The sequence below is a fragment of the Filicampus tigris genome, chromosome 9 (assembly GCF_054856515.1).
Source record: "Filicampus tigris isolate MCC_2025a chromosome 9, RoL_Ftig_1.0, whole genome shotgun sequence".
In the NCBI taxonomy this organism is placed as follows: Eukaryota; Metazoa; Chordata; class Actinopteri; order Syngnathiformes; family Syngnathidae; genus Filicampus; species Filicampus tigris.
Window position 1 is genome coordinate 20355652 of NC_141225.1, and position 22646 is coordinate 20378297.

The 22646-nt window shown below is 41.3% G+C and overlaps 1 protein-coding gene across 3 annotated transcripts in view; it reads left to right on the forward strand.

The window, feature by feature from the left end:
- The window catches only part of cdh22 (cadherin 22), a 197201-nt gene that overhangs the window by 14920 nt on the left and 159635 nt on the right, over nucleotides 1-22646 (forward strand). For 2 of the 3 annotated variants that reach the window (XM_086040608.1, XM_086040607.1), the window contains exon 2: nucleotides 15942-16048. The exons of the other annotated variant lie outside the window; for it this stretch is intronic. The gene's annotated coding sequence lies outside the window, so the exon portion shown is untranslated. The remainder of the gene's footprint in view (nucleotides 1-15941; nucleotides 16049-22646) is intronic. 3 annotated transcript variants of the gene reach the window in all.

A 22646-nucleotide genomic window follows, 5' to 3' on the forward strand; every position in this document is an offset into this window, starting at 1 on the left:
GAGATGGCATAAGCCTTATGCCACAAGGCATAATCAACCTGTGCATCCACCTGTTGCCATTCATAAAACAAAATGAGTCATGGCTTCCTGCGAGTAAAGTAGTACCCCGCGTTTGCAGTTCCCAAACAGATAATGTATTGTACTGTAATGCATTGTACCTCATCAATGAATGTACGGGCTCATCATTTAAAAGTCAACAGTTGCTCTTAAAAAGCTAGCACCCTTAAATTGTATGATATGACCATAGGAAAAATCGCCCGATTTTGATTTTCCTGTAGCCACGTCTTCATCTGTTCTGAAAAACGGTGATGAAGACCTAAAAACATTGCCTCCTTTGTGGACATAATTACACTGAAATATAACTCTAATTGGAATCCTGGAGCATAAATTAATATATACGTGAGCTGTATTTATCAAGTTTGTTTTTAGAATGTAAACTTGCAGGCTGTTTAGGATTTCAGTATTCTTCCACTGTAGCCAGTTAGTGTTTATGTTCGCTCTCCAATGACCCACTTGAACGCATATTTCTTGGCCTCACGAATAAGGCCTTGAAGCCAGGCAAATAAACAAACAAATTCCACACTTGCAAATCTTAACAAGGGATTTTGTATTCTTCCCCTGGCTTAACAACGCTCCATGGCAACTCCGCTTTTGCCACGTTTGACGTCGCACTCAGAGTGGCAACACTGCAAACTCAACGGCGTGAATGACGCAGGCGAGCACAAAGCGCACGATGATTATGCAAAGTTACTGTTCTGAGGTACAGCTGTTGAGCTGCAGCTATTCATGCAACAATTATGTATATATATATAATGTATATAGCTTAAAGAAGTTCAGTTCAGAAAAGCAGAGGCATGTTGCTTTATCCACAAACATTCAAACATTTACCCAGAAGTAACTCTGACAGGAACATGACAATATATAGTAGCTAACTGACAGAATACTGAATGAACGACTACACTTTATTCTAAAACCACAATCTGTCATCCGAAAACACTTTAATATCATTTACTATTTAGCTTTTAAAATAAACGGTTTACAGATTTGGATTTGGTTTTGATTTGGAAAAATTACAGCTGAAGTGCTTGTGTACATGTGGCTAAGACTATCCTAACCTCCACTAACAACCCGGGTAAATTGTGTGTATTAGTACACCGCACAAACGCACACATACATGCACATTATTTTTTTTACAATAAATGTAATGATGTGATTTTTAAATCAAAGCTTAAAGGAAATATGACTTAACCAAGTTTACGAATAAAACAGCTAAACGAGTGCAATATGGAGTATAATGACAGCACTCTTGATAATGAAAATGCTTAGTGGGCCGGATTAAAAAAACATGAAACGGGCAGTATGTGGCCCATGGGTCAGAGACTCTGCTCACCCATGATCCAGCTCATGCATTAAAGTCACAGTGACTGTTAAAACTACAATGAATACGTACGTATTGTTGCCTTCATGTCTTAAGTATTTGGACGTAAAATATAGCATTTTTATAGCAGGTGGTGTTGCATTTGGTGGCTGATGGATTTGTACTTCCTCACATTTTGATAAGGAAATGGGATTTACCGACATTTACGCGTTATAGCGGGCCATCCAAATCTAATCACGAAGTGAAGAACACCAAAGTAAATGAAAACATCACAAATCTTGCCCCTGCCGCCACTGCTACGTTTCTAAATAGATTGTTGGCCTGCGTTCAAGTTGTCTGGCCCTTAATATTGCCAATTCCCCTGCTCCCTTAACCATTGTAGCTCTTTAGTCCCATAAAAAATAGAGTTGATGGATTGGTTTGTAGCACTTTGACAGCGGCAAGGGAATCCCAAAACGGCCGCTTTCTTAACGGCTTATTTCTCCAAACCACTATGCCCAATAATGCCTCATGCGCGTGTCATGTTTTTTAGGGTTCAATTTTTACTTGTTGGGGTTCTACTCGCTACTCGCGCTGAGGGACTGAAATTTATCTGCCGCAGATGAGGCCGATTATATCCGAGAGGCAGCCAAAGGATAAAAAACATGAGGAAGAAGGCAGATAGAGGCGGTCAGGAGGGCTGTGTGGGTAGTGGCGGTGAGATAAAAGCCGAAAAAATATGACCATGAGTGCTCCACTCTCCTGTCTGCCATTTTTATATGCAATCGTATTGCTGCCTCATTTTTAAATAACAGATCTCCCTCCTTCGCTCGCCATTAATGGCTTGAGAAATATTGATTGGCCATCTGGTCTTCTGGAGACTAAGGCTAATATCTGCTGTCTACCACATATAAATCTCCAGTCTCCGGTGCCTAAATAATGCAGCAGCAAACAGGCGAAGGGGCAGCCAGAGAGAGAAAGAGAGGGAGAAGCAGCAGCACAGAAGGCAAAAAAATAAAAATGTTCCAGATCTTCCAGTGATCAGACTAAACTGTGACATTTGTCCCTGTTGCTTGCGTCTGGCTGAAGCCCACTTTGGGACTCTTAAACTCCGGCTGACATGGAGCCGTCCAGGAACAGATGAAGGCCCTTTTGTAAGCAATGAAAAGTGATCAGGGTGCGGAGGAACCCATTGTTGTTTTTGTTATCTTTTTTTTTTTTTTTTTAACGTCCCGCATCGCTCCAAGTAGGACACGTTCTTCTCGCGCTCACACTTCACTATATGAAGCATTGGAACCGTTGCAGGCAAGCGTGGCTGCGCCATTAATGATTTAAGCGCTCTCGTTCTTTGTTTTATAGCATCAAATGATCTGTGAAGGTGCCAAGATCCGCTGCAAAAATTCATAAAGACAAGCAGAGCATTCTTAGTGAAAAGGAAAACTGACAAGCGCACAAGTCGCTCAAATTGCACACAAACCCCCACGAATAGTCAAAGTATTTGTGGCCTGTGGTGCAAACAAAGCAGATTTGACAAACGTGACAAAATATTCTTTAACATCTCACATTCACAGACATGCAGAAGGGGGTCTAAAGTTCACCTCATGCCCCTGCCGCAATCTGAAATTCCACAGCTGGTTATGTAAACAAACTAACGATATCTCAACTTTGAAGATCCTCATGTAGAGTCCCGGAACTGTTGCCAGAAGGTCATCTTCCATCGTGTTTGAATTTTGCTGCTTTGGTGTACTTTTTATTAGGATGAACCCCTTGAGATGTATCATCATGTTTTGAAGGGGGTTCCGTCGTGCATGACAAATATCATAAGAAGTGCACAAAACAGACACAAGACAAGAGACACAGTACATAAAAAAAAAAAAAAATTCTGTCACCACGCTCGGAACTCAGTTTACATCAAATCAATTTTCCCTATTGAAATAAATTGAGTTGCCCAGAGGGTGGGGCCAATGGGGCGGTGGCCCCTGGGATCCATAGACGACGACGAAAAACCCAGCAGCCATAGTGGCTTAGTCCGCCTGCACCAATTCCCCGTTGGCAGAATATTTTTCGGGGGCATCGAAACGTCCATTCTCCCAGGCATCTTTTAGAGCTTTGCATGCCATTTCTGGCTATACATCCGTTCAACAACTTTACCCATATCACACTTGTGGTATTTTTCTGGTTATTAAGAACCACCACCACTATCACAAATAGGACTCGGTCACTCCATTCAACACTGTGAGCTCTGAAGGGAGCCCCATCGCGGAAGTACTGTACTTGAACCAGACGGACTAAAAAGCCTCTTCACACTGCACTAGGTTTTTTTGGCGTTTGCCGCTGTGCAGGGCCCAAGGATGGCAATGCCCTGGTGCAAGCTTGCCCAGATTTGGGAAGTGCTGACGGAGCAGCCCACCAGGAAGTAAGAGGGAGGCTTTTCCTGCTGCTTTGGATGAAAAATTGACCGCACCTTGGCAATATGTATTTGTCATTGCGGTAAAAAGTGTATTTAACAATCCAGTCCCAGTATGTCATTTCTCTATTGTCCCAAAGCTTGGGAAACTGGGACACCACATTTATCACATCCTCTATTTTTTTCCAATGCGGTTTACAGTACAAGTCCACCAAAATAGCACTCTGAAATCATTCCGCCAGCGCCTCTCCTAGTGGAAGCGCCTTCTGACGCCACCTCAACGGTCCTCTCAAAGCTGTGTTGTTGGTGTTGACCTCTTGGCAGACAGCTGACCAGTTTTGTGCTTGTCTTTTCATCAATTTTTGAGGGACCTCCAGGTCTTGGTAATATCATTGCTGTGCCGTATTTTCTGCACTTGATGATGATGGTCTTCAAATTGCTCAGTTGATTAATTTTGAGCCACGTGGCCAGTTCGAAAGGTGTGCGCACCTGTCCTACCACACTCAGTTGTTGTTTTTTTAACTCCCAATCTTGAAAAGATTCCTTTTTCTCAACTGAGTTTCACAGGGTGAAGTTCACACATGAAAGTTTTTTTTTTTCTCAATGATTTATCTTGGTGTCATTTTTTTAATATTGGAAAAACCTGTCAAATAAACAGCTGGTGTGTGGAGTTTTTATATCCACTGTATAGTCAACAATATATGGCCAACAGAAAATAAATCCTAAAATGAACTGGGGCACCAAATACATTTTAGCACAGCACCATTTCAACACAGAAACAATATTACATGACCAACGTACAATGAAAAAGCAAGGACAGCAAGACTTTTTAAAAACACGACGAGTATTTCAAAGACAAGGAAAAGCAATTGTGAAGCAACTGCTTTCTGCCGCATCGTGAATCCACTATTTGCATTGTGTGTGGTGTTTACCACGGGCAAAAGGTGGAAAATGATGCCCCAGTGAGACCTCAATGATCACGCCAGAAAATGACTCTACGTAAGCAGTAGCCTCAGGCAACAGACGCACCTGCTTACAGTTCCGCTTGTGTACTCTGAATCCCAATGAGGGGTGTGTGAACGAAATCTTGCCATCGTATTCCACTTGTCATTCAATTGTATTCTTGGTGTCTGGGAATTTTTTCACTCAGTTCCTGACCTTAATCTCCCATACTATTCGCCTCTGTCAATGTGTTACGCCATCTCATTGATCCCTTCGAGGTGTGCTAATGAACCTCTCCACTGTACTCCCCTGTAGGTTGAAATTTGTCGAATGACTCTGTGCCATTTTAGAAGTGCACAAGTTGGTAATTGGTGTATGGGGTAATTGGTAAATGTCATTGTCAAAATGAGTCAAAAAGAAGACTGTGTCAACTGCTTGTACTAAAACCAATGCTAACAATTAGGGGTAATATATTTTTGGTGCAGTGTTCGCACACTGTACTGCTTAACCTGGGGTGGGGATATGGAAAAGAACAATCTTTTACTTAATTTAAGTAAAATGATCACAATGTTGGCGCAGCTCAGGCTCTGGCCAGTAGATGTCATGGCTAGCAATGTGCTTTTGGCAGTGCTGTATGTAAACACTTCATGAAAAAACATGAATAGCACTAATTAATTACGCACTAATAAATGTTTTTGTAGAATAAAAATCAGACCGTCCAAATTATTACTGTAGCACTAACCTAAAAAGAAGACAATACTGATATGTTGCACAAGGTTTAAAGAGAGGAAGTCCATCCAAACATATTTTTTTTCCAGAATATGTTCTACGCAGGCCCACTAGTCTAAACACTGCATTCTAATTAATATTGCGTTTGTGGAATGTGAGAAATCCACCTCTTTTTAGCTAGCCCATTTTGTCACTTCTGTCAACTGAAGATGACATCGAAGTTGCTCAGGTCTCAGATCACGACCCACCATGGCTTAGCTTCAGAAAACAGGTGAGCCGTCCATATCGTACATAGCAAACGCATTAGGCAATTGCTGCTTCATGTGAAAAATATCACTGGATGTAATGGCGGTAAGAAGCAACAGAAGGCAGGCTGCACAAAACATGCCATTACATTTATTCCCCCCACTGTTAACCCTCGTCTGGCTGTGTGCACTAGAATGATGGCTTTTGAAAAAATTGCGCAAAAAGCAACAAGGTTCCCTGCCGGATTAGGAAGGTGTCAGATGCTATATTTTGTTTGAATACAACCCCTCTGTTACTGTGACTGTCTGTAATTTTGTTGTCTGGGGGGAAGAAAAGCCCATTGAATGAACTAACAAAAAAGGATGTAGTTTGCTTTCTTCTTGCTTAAAAATGATGACATTGAAAAACAAGTAGAAGGATTTTTCATCAGTAACCACAAACAAGGCTACCAAGCAATTGATGCATGCAGGCATAACCACAATATCATTACAGGACTTTTTTTTTTTTTTTTTGCCATCCCCGCGGTTCTGCTCCTTAAGTTGGAGTGAAGAAGAGGAAGGTCGAGCCCAGTGAAGCCGTCAGACTATCAGGCAGGAGGCAGCCCTGCCTGGTGTGTGTCGACTGGCATGGCTACACACGGCGAGGGCCGTCAGCCGCCTCGCATGCATGTGCTGTATGGCACGGTCACGGTGTAAAAATCACTTTGGACGGCCATTCAACGGCCTCTGGAGCCTGTGTGTTTCTGTGTACGCGTACACGGGAATCTGCAGGGAGGAGGGCGAGTTTAAGTCTTTTCCTCATGTTGTTAAACCGTCCTCCAATTGAGTTTCCAGCAGGAGCCGGGAAGATTAGGACAATGGCTCCCTCAACTGTTATTTTTTTGGGGGACGGGGGATTTGATAAAGTGGAAACTGTCTTGGAAATGAGCAAAACATTGGTGATGGCTGCTGACCGTTGCCGAATTGGAAAGCAGAACATAATGATATAAACTTCAGCTGTGGAAGCTTTACCAATCATTTTGTTGTCATTCAAAATTAATTGAGCTTTTTCTGTGATATAAATGAACAGAAAGTTTGAGAAAAATTGGAAGTATGTAAATGGCTAACGGTTAGGGGTTGGATTGGGTTGAGGTTGGAGATAGGCTTGGGGAGGGGAGGGATTGGGGCTAGGGATTACATTTAGGGTTATTTGGACTGGGGTTGAGGTGGTAGCAGTATGGTTGGGCAGTTTGATTCGGCTTGAGGATAGGCTCAGTGGGTGTACGGGTTCAGATGGGGGTTAGGGTTTGCTGAAAAGCAGCATTTAGATTTGAAACTTCAATGTCAGTAATCTGGATCTCATTGAAAATCAATATAACTTTGGATTTTGAATGATGCAATGCTGTACATGATAATGGTGGAAATAAACTGACTTGTGGTGCTCCGAATACAGAAGCTCTTGGGTGAGTACTAAAATGGAGCATGGTGCGGTGTGTCAAATTTGAAACATTATATTTTCAGGGACTATAGATTTCAGGAAAAATGGTTGAAAACTAAATCTGCTAGACAGGGGATATGTACTTTTCGAACTTTCCTACTCATCTCCCTTGACCGTCTTGTTTTAATAGCACTATGGTTCTTGCTTAGACTCCAAATACAAGTGAAAAGATGACATCACCTTAGTAGGCTTTCAGATGGGTTACTGTGAGAACGTGACTTGAAGCCAATATGACAAATTACCGTCTGGACAAAACCATGACATGATAAGAGCACATTTTCAGCCTTTAGCTTGATAAGAGGAACCTGGCTCATGGGATGATCCAACCTTTGAACCCTCCCAGTGGATACAGCGTCCTCGTGGCCTCCCGATCAGCAGAGGGACACCCCCAGGCCCAGTGTGCTAACGGGGCAACTATAACAAGACCTCTTGTGGCTTTGAAGCGTCTAATAATTGGAGGCTTTCCATGAGACTGTGTTGGATTATGTCGTCTGTCGCTGTCCCACTCTTGGGACCCTGCTCCGGAATGTCACCTGGAACGGAGAGGATTACACTTACTGTGAAATCAATTGGCATTACAGGCTCGGGCTCACCGGTTTTTGGAGCAATGCTGAGATACGACAGTTATGCTCCTCGGAGGGAGGATGATAGAAGGTTGCAAGGAAGGGATTTGATGAGAATGGAATATACCAAATAGAGATTTTACTAAAGAGTTTTAAATGGAGAGTCCACTGGTGCTCAACAACTTGGAACAGGGCAAGGGGACGTAAGCTTAACATTGTGGTTACAGCTGTTTCACTACTCCGTTTCACACAGGTGTTGTCCCTGTGTTAAGATATCTAACCCCCTTCACACAGAGTTTCCACTTCGTTTGTCTGCTGTGACAGAGCTATCATGCAAGTCTTGTGATTGACTGTTGTAAGACGTCCTCGTCAAGCAGTATAGAAAATTTATGACATCAGCTTGTCTATTTTGCAGTGGCTTTAAACAAAAATGTTACATTTCCTAACTGCTAATCCCAATTATAACGACTTTCGGATGTACGAATTGAACTTTTTTGTTTTCATTATTTATCATATTGATCCAGATTAAGGAGAATTTTGACGTAAACACAAACAGACCCAAGATGAGATGATTCATATCAACCAGAAAAATACATGTTTTTTCACTCTTTCTTTTATGTGCAATTCATCAAAGAGCAAGTCATGATCTTCTGATGTTAGCAATTAGCTTGTCACAGAATGGCAGCATGTAGAAATCCATGAAAAGCGTTATTAGTGCCTCAACTATGTGTGCACAGAAAATGCGAGATGCGGTAGCATTTTGGTTGATAATTGCTGCAAGTGTCCCAAAAAACATGGAAATTGAAAGAGACATAACACTAGTCATAGTTTACAGTTCGAGAAGTTGATTCAAAAATAGATGTTGATATTAGTCATGATAAAACTTATCACTGAGGGATGTGCAATTGACTTCTATTGCTCAGATTCATCAAAATGAACGTTAAAAAGCAGCCCCGCCATTGCTTAATAGCGTCTGCTCTGGGCCAATAGTGACGGCTAGTACTGAACCGTCAACACACACCAGTGTCGTGAGGGACCAAGATACAAGGCGCTGCATTCAACGTTCTTTACTAGTACAGCATCGGGAAATGGCATTGGCACATTATTTTTAAGTACTCGCAGGTATTGATACCAGTGTTTGAATGTGATATCGGGATACTTACCGATACCAGTATCGGTACCGGAACAACACTACTTTCTACTTTAGCCACTTGCTAGCACCTAAGCTAACAGGCTCGTGTGCTTTGTCCAATCCATCCCTGCATCACTTGCTACTACGCAGTCTTCTCTGTACAACTATTCTCACCTTCTACTCCAATTTATTCCTCTCACTCACAGTTTACGCTGTCATAATTGAGATTATAAGTGTCGCGAAAATGGGGGTCACTCGTCCTGCCCGCCTCTAGGGGCACCACGTCAAAGTTTTATGTTATTTAGAGGGGAATTTGACGAAAAACCTCATTAAATCAGTCATAAAATGTGAATGTGAAGATGCTACATGCGGGGGGGGGGGGAATCATGCAAAAGTTGGCAGGATACACACAGTAAGCAATACACAAAATACTGTACATTCAACTACGTTTCATTTCAAGGTAATTTTGATTGATCAAAAGTATAGGAAGTTTAATGCTGCAGTTCCCATGTCGACCTCTTGTTCATCGGGGTTTGTGAGAGGAACGTTCTGGCTTCCCGCTTGGGGGAGGCTCCATGAAGTCTGTTTTAAGGCCATTTGAATCCACATCCGTTGTCTGGAGAGGTTTTCAGGTGACGACAAGTGGCTCCTTATCAGGATTTTGGGTCTTCCTGAGTCTTAGCATGTCCTTGTAAAATCCAATTGTCGGGGTCCCCTGGTGATTCAATTGTTTTTAAGTGAGGCTGGAGCAGACTTGATGGCATCTCCGGGCTGACTCTTGTCTTCAGCCCTGAAGATGTGGTCCAAATGAAGGCATATTCGCTACATAAGTAAATTGGAACAAAAAAAACTAACCTTTTGGAGTATATCTGGCAGCGCAACCCTAACACAATTGTTTTGTCATTGTTTTCAATTCAAGTCGATGGTAATTCTGCCACGCGGAAGTACCCTGGTGCCTATCTTAATTTATTTTATTTTTAGAAACATGATAAAAGGTCTAAAGGAACGTTCCTTTCTCTGACGTCAAACCTTAACATCGGACCTGCGAGTAGTTAGGTGAGTGCCGCTTCACAAATGTATGTCTGCTCATTTGCGGAGCTCGCAGTTGCAGCGCTCAAAGGCGTCAGTCACTCACTCCCACGACTATTCAGGGAAAGAAGTGAATTACCTTCGCAAATGAAATGGCTCCCTGACAAGCACGCTGACGCATGCCAATGACTTGACTCATGACTCCAACTACGAAGTGCCTGTGGAGAAACAGAGGCTACAGGAGTTGAGTTCATATTTTGCCACATCATTTTGGTGAATAAATTCATTTTTTTGTGTTAGGTGTGCGTGTTTATGCATGTGTGTTCATGTGTGTTAGACACGTTTAATGTAATGAGGATGAGTACATAATACAGGAGTGCTTTGGGATACAAATGTCCAAGTTAAACTAAAATGTTTGCTAAAATAAAGTGTAAAAGGATTAAACATTCATGCACCCTTTGACCTCATTCTGTCAATATATTTAATATACATGAGGGTTCTAAAATAGTAAGAATACATTTAATAAAAAGAAGAACATGGTGTGACTGCCAATTTGACCTTATTATAATCACATTTTAGGTTTTTTTTTTTTTAAGGTTTAACCTTTAAAATGTGTCAGTTTGAGCCACAATTTCCAGTATAGTCATCTCCAAAATATTCTAACAGTAAGATCAATTCCTTTTTTTTTTTTTTTGAAGATAGTTGTATTTCAGATCTAAAGATGAATATCGGACAAAGGTTCAGATATCCAGATTTTATTTCATGGCATTTACATCTAAAGGTGTTAAACAACTCAGGAGAGAGCCGCTTTTATTTGAAGCCACCCACTTTCTAAGTGAGCAACAGTATTGGAACACACATAAATTAAGTTGAAGTCAATAACATTTGATATGTGGTTGCGTAACACTTACTTGCAATAGCTGCATCAAGCCTGCGACCCATTGACGGCACCAGACTGTTGCGTTCTTCACTTTAAATTCTTTTCCAGGCATTTACTGCAGCCTTTTTCAGTTCTGGTAAAATTCATGCTCTATTGAGTTAAAATCAGGTGATTAACACGGCCAGTCTAAGACCACTTCCACTTTTTCCCCCTGATGAAGTCCTGGAATTCTGAACTTTTATCTTTTCACTGGAAACCCAAATGTCTTAAGTATACAACAAAAACAAAGAAATTGATCATGCCATTCCAATACTTTTACAAGGAACTGCAACAGTGTGGTTTAAGAAAAAAGGAGTTTTTCTTCCTTGCATTCTCCTTGAGACCGAACTTTATGGTGCATCCCATTGAGTTGTGAGTGTCCAAACAAACTGAAGCCATGATCTGCATAGTTCCTGTGTTGAAATAAATTCCTGTTAGAGCACAAATCCCTTTCATTAAGTTCTGCTCATCTGAGATCTGAGATCCGCATTTTTTTTTTTTTTTTTTTGCTTTGAAAGGTTTTGAGAACTGCTTTGAAAAGTTTTGAGACCACTTCAATTGAAAAAAGGAAACCTGCTTCATTCAAGGCCAGCAGGCTGTGACGCGGTGGTAAAAGATAACAATTACGGGTGTCTCTGACAAAATCATGTCCTTGAGCAGACCAGATAAGACTTCATCTGTGAACACAACTGAGCCCACTAGCTAAGAGATTTGGCCATAACTTGGACTTGTAGAAAATGGAAATGAGATGTTATTTGGACTGGCTGTCTGACCTTTCCTTCCCCATGACGCTGCGCATGTTTACTAGACTCGCCTCTGGCAAACACAACACTCCTGTTGCAGAAAAAAAAGAGTCATTGAACCATTCCAAAGATGGAGCCTTTATCCTTACAGCTGTACTATCTTCCCCTATTATGCCACTACGTGGAGAGACGACATTCTGAATAGATTCATGCATGGTCATTGTAGCCCAGAGTAAACTCATGTAGATTGTACATCTCCGTCTTGTGTAGCTTTAGAAAGAAAGCCCGCGCGCACACTTTTCATGTTTGTCATTGCTGTTTATTGATCGTCTTGAGCTTCTCTTCCTCCAGATTTAATGCAAAGAGAGAATTTCATACAATTGTTATAACAGTGAGCTTCAATCGATATTGTGCCATCTACTCACATTTTTGCTGTCTTGCAGACTTCATTCTAAGTACCGTACTAGTAATACGGTACAGGTGCTACAAAAACAGGCTTAGGACTGAGGTACTTGAGTCCACGACTCTGTGAAGGCTGTTTGGAAGGATCGCCTGTCTGCCATTACTTTTCACTCTCCTGTCATGTTTCTCAGGAACTAAAATCATGTTTCTGGGTAAGTTAGTTTTAATTACCCCAAAGCCCACTTGAGGTTGATTCTCCACCTAAAAAAAGAATTGCAACTATATATCTTTATTTTTGAAGCCAGAAATGTGCCAAAAAATTAAAGAGTTCAACAGGGTCGAATACTCGCAAGCCACTGTAGCACCTGACGACCCGAACATCCTTTTATATTATACTGTGCAATCAAATGTTATTTCAGGCTAACCACCAGATAGCTGGGGGCATAATCATAACTAAAAAGACGTCTGTGTTTTTTTTTTTTTGTTTGGTTCATACTTACTTTCAGCGGCTTTTAGCTGTTCTTGCCAACAAAAAAACAAATTGTGCAGTTAATGGTGGCCAATGTTCCTAGAAAAAAAAAAAAAAAGCATTTCTATCAGTATATTAAGTGTGGTGGTGTGTGTTTGTGTGACTGTGCGCGCACACTATACGTGTGTGTGTTGCTGTAGCCACCTGTAGCTGCTGCTGCTGATGATGACAGTGCTGAGAGGGGAAACAAAACAGCGACAAAACAGCGACTGGGTGCCAAAACTTGATTAATGACCTTTAAAAAGGTGCTGGCTCGCTAATTTTGTGGCCTTTGGACTGATTTCAATTCAAATCAATGTTGTTGGTACAGCCTCAAAAAAGGGTTATTTCGAGTCAGCCATATTCATATCACATTAAAGATATCCATCGCCAGCAAAGCCAGTAGTGGACGAAATTTTAACTCTACAACAGTAAGCTATCAGTGGCGGCCGATTGCTTCAGTTTACCACTACACTATTGGCCATGCAAGGACGTTTTTAGACGGGTTCCAGGAAAAAAGGACTAGAGAGGACACCCTATCACCGTGTAATTTATACAGGCCATTGTCAGCCATCTCTCGGGGCTCAAGGCAAGGGTCGCTTTGCAAGCCACGTTTGGTGTAAGGCAAAAGCATGGTGATCAATGACAACAAATAGCAGTCAGTGTTGGCAACTTGGCACAAAACCTTCAGGCTTCTGAGAGATAGAAAAATAAATGTCAGGAAAAGCCGCCTACTAGAACATCTGAACATTTGCAGTTAATCAAGCGTAGTTTCAATGTTTTGCTTTTTTTTTTCTCAACTCAGATATACTGGATAGAGGTCACATTGATGGTAGAAAAAAAAGTTTTGGAATGATTTATTTTTGTCTCGCTGTTATATCACAAAAAAACTGGAATTTGAACCGAGATGTGAAGTCTTTTTATATCTGCTGTATCTTCAAAAGCATATTCTAAGAATCTGGTCATTTGCGGTGTACCTGCAGCACCAAAAAGGATCAAACACATCAAGTCATTAATGCTGGACACCATTTTGATAATTTTTTAGCGAGAGAACGGGGGAAGCATAGGATGCGTTACCTCGGCCAAAAAGGCCTCTTGGATTTGAAGTGATCTGACATGATGACACCTCCCTCGACTTGATGGTGGGCGACACATGCAATGAATTATACATCAAAACGTGCATGCATAAGAACTTGAGTTTAACAAGACTAACTATAAACGTTGGAAAAGTACTACAAATGATTTTGTATAATTAGTCAAATGGCTATTACACTTGTATGTCCAACAGACGTTTTTATCAAGTGCTTGTCCATTGTCCAAAAAAAAAAAAAAACACCAGATGTGCCAGACATTCTCTACCTTTGTTTGGCTTGGTAGGGGTTGCAGGTGTGAGTTTTTGTTACTTCCTAATTCTGAACAGAAAAATATAGTTTAGTGTTTGAATGATATGCTTGATTCACTTTCACAGACATTGTACGGTATGTCCTTGTTTGACAAGGCATGTAAAGGGAACTCTCATTGCAGACTTCTTTACAAAGTAGCTTTCATAATTTAAAACAGCTTCCCGGTGTCTTCATAAAATAATATGACATGCTTTTCGTGGAAATGAGTAAAATTCACATTTTTGTCTGTTTTGATTCTGGCTGAAAATAGTCAGTTTTGAGGGACGGTCCTGTCTTATGCAAATGAACCACATCTTACCCCGCCCCCTCTACTGCTGGGCCATACAGCTCTGCTTTTGTTTTGGATATGACATGATAGTGTATCAATGGCAGACATTGTAGTGACTTGGAAGCTTGGTGGATCTTCACCCAGCCTAGTTCCTAGGTCATCGGCGGAAAATGTATGTGGTGGCGGTATAATGTAATTAGCTACACTTTTATACCTCGGGAAAAAATAGCAATAGCTGGCTAACAGACACATTTTCAGAAACGGAGAAAAAAATATTCGGCTGTCTAATTTGACATCTTTGCAAAGAATGTAAAGTTGCAAGTCTTGAGAAGGGAGACATGAAATGTGCATTCTGCTCTTTTTAATGTGAAATGGACCCTAACCATCTCCACGTAAATTCCATGCTGCTGTGATAAGCCATCCATCTATTGAGGCAATCCTGCTGTACGTGTACACGCCATTCAACGGCGTTACATTTAAGTGGATTCTTTCCCCCTGTTAGTCACCCCTCGCTCACTCTTCTTACGAGTGTGATGCATTCCGGCAAGGCGAGATGAACCAGACGATATCTGCAGGCCCGGCAACTGTATGTGGAACGTGCGTCGTGTGTATTGCGTGTATGAGGGATGCCGGTATTTATGAAGCATGTTCACGAGTTGTGTCAAGTGTGCAGGAAAGGTCAATCAAGGTGACTCAAACAGCTGGCAGCAACAAGATGATCTATATAATCCCTACAGAAGCCAGAGCTCATATAATATGATTTACCGTCCAGTATATTGAAATTGCCTACAGGAGAAGTGTCTCAGGAAATTGGCCATCTGCTGCTATTTGAATTTACGTCGGCGGTTTGTTACACTTCCTGATGTGCTATGTATCTGTTTATGTAAGACCGGGCCATAAATACTGGTTTATATTATGGTTTTACATTCCATAATAATTTTTGTGACTCTTTTTTGTTACCTTTGCTTCATTATATCATCCAGTAGCTCAGTGTGTTTTTTATGAATGGATCCCGCGTAGGTGAAAATATTTGGAATTGTTTGAATGCTCATTTCCTCACTTGTATCCCTACAGGGCTGCAACTAACTGTTATTTTAATAATAAATTAAGTTTTGTCGATTAATTGATGAATTGGAGGGAAAAACGTGTTCAATTCCACCCTTTATACAAAATCAGGAGATTATGTCAAATTGACAGTGCGGAGAACTGCATGGGGTGCATGGAGAACTACAAAAATATGAGAATATTTACTGTTGAGAGCCTGCAATTCCGAGGGTTTGGACAAATTTAAATGAAAAAAAAGTCTCTAAACGATTAATCGATTATAAAAACTATTATTCGATTAATTTGATGCTTTATTAGTTGTCGATTCATCGTTGCACATCTATAACCCAATTAAGAATTGTACTGAAAGGTGTGGTTATTAGCTTTACTGTCATCATCTAAAAAAAAAATCATAGTAATTTATTAGTGTTCCTCAAAAACATGTTTTCTCATAATCGGCTAAAATGGCACTTTGGTGACCACCTGTTGCTTTAGCGCACACATATCAACATGTTCAATACTGCTAATATTTAAAGCACAATTGGTCTGACGAGAGATTTCTTTTGAGGCAGGAAGGGGGGCGGGGGGAATGAAAATATTTAAAAATAGCCGTGCACATATGGACATAGCCTTAGATGCTGTTCCAATATGCTGTGTACTGCGTCGATGCTTGCCCAGACAAAGTAGATCACGCTGCTCTGAAGGGGCTGCGAAGGAATTCTACACAACAACCAGATGTGAATAAATTGTAAATCACCATAATCGTGTTCCAGGAGGCCCTGAGAAATGGATGATGTCGTTAGGGGTGCAGCCGGCGCCGGATCCCGCAACGGGCTCTCAGGTGGAATGTACTGCAGTCCCGATATTCCCTTGTCGAAAGGTAATGTAGAGTCCAATATCTGCTGTCTTCTCACAGGGGGGGGGAGGCTGCTTTCTTCTTGAATAATTGAGACCTAGATAAAAGACCTGTGCTTTTGCATGAGACAAGAGCATGGCCTCATTGGTTCCTGAAAGCTACATTTTCCCACTTTTCCTCCTCCTTTCTTTCTGACCTCCCATTTTCGAAAACCTTCCTGGATCATTTGCACTTGCCGCTTCTGATGAAAGCGTTCTTGCTATTTGTCATCGTGGGTTGTAATGTGACCCATTTGGTGGGAAAGACAAAGGTGACGTCTAGGTTAAAGCAAGGCGGGGAGAGGGCGCTGGTTTCACATTAAAACTTCCAATTCCCGAGGCCGGCAGATCTTATCATTCAGCTAACATTGAATGGCCCATGATGTTATGGCTTAATAGTCCCTCGGCTTTCCTTCTCGTAACAGCAAGCGGGTCAGTGCCCTGACATCCTGCACAATTCCTCGCCTTCTCGCCCTTAGGCGATGCATTTAATGTGCTCAGAGCCTCCTGATCACGGACAAAATATTCTCAGCAAATAATATCCGTGCTATTAAAACTGCTCAAAATGTAAACCACTCACATTAAAATCAATATTTAAATCATCGCTGTGTATAATTATTACATTATAAGCACAATAGCAAGACCAACAAAATTCTTGGTAAGCAGTCAGGGAATTGGCATCACTGCTGAAACAAAAAGCATTTTTTTGTTTAGTAGCTTATTAAAAGAAATCTCATTAGATTGTGCAAGTACCTCATGTTGTGGCTGGTGAGTGTAGCGGAGTTTTAAATGCACAGATACACTTGGCCTCGTTCTTTCAATTGTTCTCAAGCATTGGTAACCTTGTGACAGTCCAGCCAGAAGTCAACTCATACTGTGAAAGTCTAGAGAAGTGCTTGTTTTCTGGCTCTTTCCACTGCTCATTTCGCCCAGGGTCATGCATTCGATGAAACCTTGAATGCCACATGAAAGGCTGCAAGTGGCGACTGCTACAGAAACCTGACTGATAGGCTTCAGCAAAGTCACAATGGGCCTTTTCTCTAGATTTTTATTTTTTGCCTTAATTTTAGAGTGACTGCATCTTCTGGTATCGGTATAGTTACAGGTATTGTACTGCAGGACTTTTACAATTTGGGGCTGGGAAAAAATCTTTAGTGTGACAACTGTTGGGACCAAATTGTATGATTATGGCAATCAAAGTTGACTTTGTAGCTTGCGCCACACTACATTTGTTGGAAACAGCTCTACACCACTCCAAACTCCAATCTTTTTTTTTCATCCTCACAATATTGCTTAGATACGGCCCATTGTATTCATGAGTGATACAGACTGTAGTTCTTCATTTGTTCCAACTCGCCTTGACAATTACAACTCGTCACTGTCTGGTCTTCTCATGTCTAATAATAAAAGCCTTCAGTTAGAACAAAATGGTGAAGGAAAATTCCTATAGTCCGAGGTGTACACCGCCTCTCAGCTGGGACCCATGACGACAAGCGGTACAGAAATGAAAGGACACAAACTGACAGTCTCAATCAAAACAAAGCATTATCCTTTGTACTGACAGAGTTTGTTGAACAACTCTCTCGGGTATTGGATTTAATCAGTCTCAGCCAAAGATGTAACTAACCATAGAGTCTATTGTGAGTCATCGAAGCCGTCATCCTTTGACATTCTCCCGACTAGCTACGGTCTGATCTCAGACTCCCACTTTGACTGCACGCCCGTCAGAGGAGCATATGGAAGCTTTCTTACAGGTGATTCACTGCCTGAGAGCTATCGGCATGTTTTGGCTGCCAGATAGGACTTTTTTTTGGGGGGTGTTGATGTCGGCGGTGATAGCAGCGGTTTTTGCTGACAAAGGTTTTGACTGTACTAAAGCACTTAAGGCAATTAATCTACCAAATGGTGCTGCTCTGAATGATGTTTCCCAACTCTGAATAAAAAAAATTAAGTTTTTGACTGGATACATGGTGAAAATGGCAGAGTTACCAAAAATCTCCTCAAAAACAAGACAAATTGGCCGCCGCATAGCAGGCAGCGGCGGTGAGGCCATTAAACAAGACATTAAGATATTACTTCTGTTAGTATCTACCATTTCTGAGACTGGTTTGCTTCTAATCGTGGCACTGCCCGCAGAGTTTACAGTTGGTACTGCAACTTGTTTTCCATAACCGCAAGTTTCCAGAAGACAGACACAAATGTGGATGAAAAGAAAGCAGTTTTCAGATAAAACGCTCGGTGTGTTTCCGTAACTGCAGCTGAGAGCTTGGGTAACATCTCCAGTAGGTCAGCCTGATACTTTTCAGTCTGTTGATTGTGTAACGCTATAGCCACTTCCTAGTTTCTGCCATTGTGAGTTCAAAAAAGAAACCTCTTTAACAGAGAGCTTGCACAGCACCTGAGCTGTAATTGGAGACTTGGCGAAAAGCATCCTTGACCCTTTCAATGGATCCCAGAGAAGCAGAAGTCTTTCCGCTGTTTTACATGACAACACGGCATCCGAAGATCAGATAATGAGATGACGTAATATTTATCAGAGATTGCTTTCAACAAAACAGTGCGGGAAAAACAAGTCTTAAGTGTCAAGCTAAAAATTGTCTTGGCAGAATAGCATTCCTTTACGCACAGATTCTACCTCCCGGAACAACTTTAATTCCCCATTCCTTGTCAGTGCCGTTAATACAGAACAGTGTAATAAATGGAAAAAAGGGTTAGGGTTACAAAATGAGGGTTCAGAGTAAACCAAAGTGTACCACTCGATGCAAATGTGACATAGTGTCCTTTCTCCTTCAATGTTGTTGTCTGGAGAATCTTTCATGCCTTTAACATTCTTCTGGCATGTATTGCTTGCACTGGTAGGTGGTGGCCAACGGCCTGCAAAACCTGATGGTGCATCGATTTAATGGTTTGCCCAGTGACTCCAACGGTCCAAAATAGGTGGTCACAAGACATTCACGTAATTCAGCCCCTGTTAAATTCATTTGTTTCTCACTCTGACTCGTTATTTTACTCTCCCAAATCTTAGGTCTTTTTTTTGTGCGTGTAGATGTTTTGGCTAAAACCTAAAACCTCGCACAATCCGACCTGAGCCGAGACCACAAGACAACCACACCGCCCTGCTGATAAGCAATACAAACTAATCAACAACTACTCAGTTAAAGGGCTTTTCGGTGTAGTGGGGTGCCATTGTCGAAGTCAAACCTGGCTAATGTATAAAGTCTCATTGAAGAAGAGCCCACGCAGCCTGGTTTATGTCAATCGAAAGACAAATCCAGAATATGGTGGTTGATGGATGGTATAGCCCCTAGCTCTCTCAAGACCAATGAATAATTGAACAAGGGTCCAATTATGATAGTTGCCATTCAAAGTTGAGGCTGGGGGGGACGCAGAACAACTTTATGTACTTTCATCCATCTCCATCATGTTCTTTCCGTCTGAACTATGACTATTACTTTTCATTAAGGACTACAACTCTACCGACTATGCAGATACAACCCTGAGAGCAGTGAAATCTCCATTGCTCCTTCCTCCATCTACAAAAGCTTACAATAACCTTCAGCTCGTAATCAGCATGAGGCGACTGGTCCTCTGCGGGCTAAAAGCAGTTTTCTTTTACTTAAATAATGATTTTTAGAGGAAATGGGAGGAAATTTCAAAAGTTCATGATTATATTGATTTCGACCTTCATCTTGCCCCGGAGAGGAGATGCATTTGGAGCATGGACATATTCTTTTGTGTGCTTGTCAAATAGTGAACAAGGCTAATATTTCATGGTTGAACCTGTCCGACCTCATGACAGTTATTGAAACTTTTCTTCAAGGCTTTCAGAATGAACACCTTAGGCATCAATGCCTCGTTTTGATGGTGAGGACATCTGGTGCTTCATATTCGCCGGTCTGAGAAGTCTTGATAAAAATGCATACGCAAGCTTTTTTGTTGCCGGTCTTGAACCCTTTTGTGGTAAGAACTATTGAGTAGTCTCCCTTAAATAAGACTGGTCACTAAATATGCGTAGATTGCTCAGTTTATGCAACTTGGCTGTTGCTTTGCCCCTTTCAAAACCAGGATGCAGTAAGCAGCACACCCACTCGATAGATTGGCCACCCATCTTCCCTTGCCAGCCAGACAAGCAGCAGCATTCTGACACGGGAGTTCAAGATTTCAGTACTGTACAAGCCGCATGGAATATGAATTAATAAATTGGAAGTGTATAAAGTGACACAACAAAAGAGATCATGTCGAAAAATGTGACAACTGAGACTGACGCTATTGTCACGTTTGAATTTTTAATACATAAAACACGTTTGAAGTACTGTATTGCAGTTCAGGAATGATCGCATCCATAGCTTCATTAATCTTTATTCTAATTTATTGCATTCGGAGTGCTAAGTTAATATGGCTCACTTTGGATTTTTGCTGTCAGAGAAGAACACTGCACAATATCGGCATGATGATTATGCTGGAACGCAGGTATCTCTAATGTTGTAGACGTAGATTTGACATGCTACATGTATTCTTTTAAACAAACTACGACATAGCCATATTAAATGTGACCGTTCTTTTTTCTCTCTGCCTCTCTTTTCATTTGTTTTGATCTGAGACACATAGAAAGGTCACAAATGAATCATGGTCTGTTCATCTGCCATAAGGTAACCCCCAACCTGCACCCCCACTAGGTTGTCATACAGCAGATGCTCGCACAAACACTTGCTTGCTTACTTCTTTAAAATCCACAAATATTTCATACAACATCAAGGGAAATAGCAGCAAAGTGGATTATTGGTTAGCATGCCTGGCTCACATTTCTGGCATTTGAGGTTTGTATCCCGGCTTCATTTGTGTATGTCCATAGGTGTGAGCGTAAATGCTTGTTTGTCTATGTCTGCCTTGCAACCGACTGGCGATCAGTCCAGCGTGTGTCCCGCTTCTGGCTCAAGTCAGCTGGGATAAGCTATAGAAAATGGATGTTGGATGGATTTGGGAAAATGTGAACAAATGTCACCAAATCACACATTAAACTAACTAAATGCCATCTTCCAAGAAGTAAGTAGCGGTCATAGCAGGCCAGATTGCTGCATATAAAAGTGGCTCGGGTGCACAAACACTGATAGAAGAGCTGATACAATGTTGTTATTGCGATGCTGGGACCTTTTGGCACAACACCGTGGTTCATTTCCAAGCAATTTGGTCAACCAAGCCAACATTGCTGCCGGGCTGCATAAAAAAAAAATAAAAGGGATAAACATTCATCACCACTAATATGTCACGCTTTACAACCCGATGATGGGTGTACGTCATCGCTAGACACGGGTACATGCAAAGTGCATGTTTTTGTCTTTGTTCATTGTTTCCGGTGCAAAGTAGGTTGTGTTAAATAAATGCAGTTTATATAGTTTCTTAAAGCCGTTTCATGCTATTGCTTGTCCGATGACATCGGCTTACGGCCTCTCCATAACGTCAGGGGTAGATCGTCTTGCCCTGCATAGGGGGTATTGGAACACCGACTATAAAGAGCATATCATTATGCTTCGAAACCTTTCCATATACTTTGTATATAAGTGAGCTCATCATCCTTTGTTTTCTGAACTAGCGACGTTTCAAGTCAGACAAGTAAATAGCCACATCTTTATATTGTTAGTCATTGATAACTTGTGAGGCAAAGCACGTTCATTTTCACAGCATTATTCATGCACAAGGCATAGCTATAGTGCTTTACAGAGGAAGATCATGATTTAAAAAGAAACAAACAAGTGAAATGGAAATTTCAAAATCAATCTCAAGCAGGTTAAATGAAAAAAATACAACAATAACCTGACAAAGGATATCTATCAAGTTAAATTCACAAAAACAAAAGGCCGAAAACAAAACATTTTTGATACATGAAAAAGCAGCAGTCAACTGTTGTCCATCCAGATTTCAATGTTCTGAAAGTTCGAGCGGATCTGAGCTTCTCAGGAAGTTTGTTCCACAGCCGAGGAGCATGTAAACCGAGCACTGCTTCGATTCGTTTAAATCTGCTTCTGAAAAAAATCAATAAACATGCAGCTGCCGACTTGGGGGATCGGGAAGTCCTACAGGGAACTGTAAGGTCTTGAACATATTTCGATTCAAGACCATTCCGAGGAATCAACTTGCATCATTTCTGAGCTTTAAGTATGAAATGGAATCCACCACATAAGTGATGTAAAGCAATAAGCCGCTCATGTAGTACATATCAGCTAGCAAGTCTTATCTAGAGGCTAGGGCCATCTTGTCAAGCAGCACACAAAGAGAAGTCACACAAACGTCTTTTGTCCACGACAGGCTTGTCGATAGTCCTCTGACAGTAAACATACGTAAAGTAAGCAAAGTAAAAAGGTTATTCTTTCAAAAGAAAAAAGAAAAAACTAATCCTGGCTAAAATGCAGTCCAGTGCGTCATCTTTGCAGTACCACTGTATTTCGACCCACGGCCTTGAACTTTTTGTTCACAGCTCTGCACATCACTTCCTCTTTTCTCCACCCTCAAGCAGACCATTTATAGTTTTGCCAACTCGCACACACTGAAAGCATGTTTGTGACCTTTAAAGTCTGACCTCGTATGCC